The sequence below is a fragment of the Cupressus sempervirens genome, chromosome 3 (genome assembly GCF_028749045.1).
Source record: "Cupressus sempervirens isolate cs-2001-9-10 chromosome 3, ASM2874904v1, whole genome shotgun sequence".
NCBI classification, from domain to species: Eukaryota; Viridiplantae; Streptophyta; class Pinopsida; order Cupressales; family Cupressaceae; genus Cupressus; species Cupressus sempervirens.
In genome coordinates this window covers 146,387,378-146,390,273 of record NC_143120.1, presented here as the reverse complement: position 1 = coordinate 146,390,273, position 2,896 = coordinate 146,387,378, and the positions used below count along the sequence as shown (strand labels likewise).

General features: G+C 34.1%; 1 pseudogene; it reads left to right on the top strand.

Moving 5' to 3' along the window:
- The first annotated feature begins 616 nt into the window (after positions 1-616).
- Positions 617-1,348, top strand: LOC149565175 (phosphoinositide phosphatase SAC6 pseudogene; annotated as a pseudogene).
- The last annotated feature ends 1,548 nt before the right edge of the window (positions 1,349-2,896 follow it).

Genomic DNA, 2,896 nt, shown 5'->3' with positions numbered 1-2,896 from the left:
AAGGCCAGTCAAAGGACCTCTTGGCACAAAATTGGTAGTTTGCAAGAAAGGTTAAAAATGAGTTTTGAAGGTTGACTCAGTGATGTAAATTGATTTCAGTTAGTAAGGTAAGTCCACTATATCAATCTAACATAGTTAGGTGTTTCAGTTTGAAAAAATTTTAGCCAGACCCATTTTGGGACTAACTGATTCCATCAGGCCAATATAAAACACTTGAAATCCAATGAGCATGAGGGATTGTACACACATTGAGGTAAAAATAATTCCAAAGAAATATTGATTATTAATATGCTATTGTCAATGTAGAAGTAGGCATTTTCAAAATGAGTTTCATGTTAGGGAAATGTAGCTTGCACTTTTATAGATACTTTGAGCTTGTTGAGCATATGGAAGTTAGAAGAGATGTAAGCAATATTGTACATTATTGCTTATGTTGATCATGGAAAGATAACCTTAGTTGATGCGATAACTCAAGCAAGAAAAGGTGTTTCATGAAAATTATTCTATTCAAGTAAAAATCATGGATTCCAATAATCTAAAAGGGGAGTGTGGCTACAAGGATACAAAGTAGATTAATATTATTGATACTCCAAGCCATTCAAATTTTGGAGGGAAAATGGATGATACATCTTTAGTTGTGGAGCATCACTTCTCTGATTTAAAGAAAAGATATGGGCTAGAGCATCATTTTATCTCCTCTAGCTCTTCACATCTTGATGATGGATCATTGAGTGTGATTCAAAACATTGATGCAAAAATATGGAACATAATCAAATCCATAATATGCATCTCTCTACTATGACTAATTGTGGAAATTTGTTCATGTTAAAGATATGGGTCTATTTTTTCTATTGATTTAATTAATCATAGAGGAGGTAAAGGCCAATTGAGTGAGGTGTATGCCAAAGCAATGCAAAATTTTGTCAATGATGATATAAAATATGTACAATTTGATTTTCACCATACCTATGGAAATTTACACTTTGAGCATCTATTCGTACTATATGAAAAAATTATGGATGATATCAAGAAACATAGATATTTTCTTTTGACTACAATAGAAGAAAAAGTTGAAGAGCAAATATGAGTTATAAGAACCAACTATATTGATTGTTTGGATCACACTAATGTTACTCAAAGTATGCTTGGAAGGAAATTTTTAGAAACCCAACTTCACCAAATTGAATTATTGCAACAAAATGAAAATATAAGCCAATAAAAAAAATTTGACAATCTTTTCAAAAGGTTGTGTGAAAACCATGGAGATGAGATAAGCATCTAGTATTCAAGAACACCTGAACTAAAAGGTGATTTTGTAAGGCACTCATATGCAGTGGAAGGGAGATAATTTAGATGGAAATTTTGCAAACTTTGTTGAAAGTGAATAATTTTTGGAGGCAAATGGAAATTGACAGGATCCTAAGGATAAGTTTAATGTAATGAAAGCTTGTAGCTATCATCTATTTGGAAGCTACAACATGATGGGATAAGTTACTACTAGCTTCAACAGTTCATAACATTTTAGATCATTAATGATGTCCAAATTAACAACAACAATAAATACTTGGGATCATCACATTAAAGCGATAAACAAAGCTCCATGACAGAAGAGGAGCAGAATAGGCACAAAAAAGGAGAAAGGAGTAGACCTCCATGACAGAGGACTAATTACATATCTAGAAGATGGATTGCATATGAATTGTGTTGAACAGGGATTCTTTCCCATCCAGCTAGAAGCCCATGACTATTTGGATTAATTAATAAGAAGCCCTACATCTACATCATAGTCAATATCTATAATAAATTATTTTTGTTATCCTATTTGTGCATGCATGTATCCCCTCCTGAAGATGTGTGTGGATGATGAGAAAAATTTCTTGCAATAGGAGCTATTGTAGTATTGAGGCCAAGTGTCATGCTCTCTCAGGAAGTGATTACATATTCAGAAAGGGGCATCTCATTGATATTGATAAGAAGAGATCAAATATAGGAAAATAGGCCTTTTGATATTTCATTTTTTCCAGCCATCACAAAGTGATGGATTTATCTTTTTCAAACCACCTTTATCTATGGAAGGAGTGTTAGAAAGTAGGAGGTTGAACTCATCTTGTGAGTGTCCATGGTCCTATAGCGGAAATGGCTTCCTAATTATGGTCAATTCCTTTGCATTTATCTTAAAGTTCTTTAGTTCCACATAAATCTTGTGGTGTTTCTATTTGTGTTTTAAATATACAAACAAACATTGACTTAAGAGTCTCAAATGGACACTTATGGAAAAGTAAGACCTTTGCATGGAGAGGTCTAGCATGGGGATGGCTGGAGGTGACAGGAACAAGTTTTGGCTACCCAAACAAAAGGTGCCTTGTGGCTAATTTAGGAGTCCCACCATGAGATCAAGACATGAAGGAGAAAGAGTTATGACCACATGCCAATCAAGAGATCACGAGGTAAATTGAATGGACTTATGATGCTACGAGGGCTTTGTGAGATTGTAAGGTAGAATGAGGGGAGGTAAGGTGTTATGCAATATTGCATAGTTGGGAGTGTCCAATTGAGACTTACGATGTTATGACAATAGTGTATGATTGGGGATTTGAAATTGATGTGCTATGAACCTATGATATCATGAGATTTTAAGGAGAAATAAAAAGAGTTATGATGCTACAAGAAATTTCAAATTTATATGGTCTGAAGGCTTAAATTGAAGAGATACGAAGATACGAAGTCATTGTATGGTCGAGGGATTGAAAATTAAATCTTAAGATGCTACGAAAATCAAAGGAAAAATATGAAATTATGATCTTATGATTAGGTTGTGTGGGGCCTACTCGAGTGAGGTGGGAAATGGAAAATTAACAAGTGGCACTTGAGGATTGGAAGGATAAGGTTAGGTATA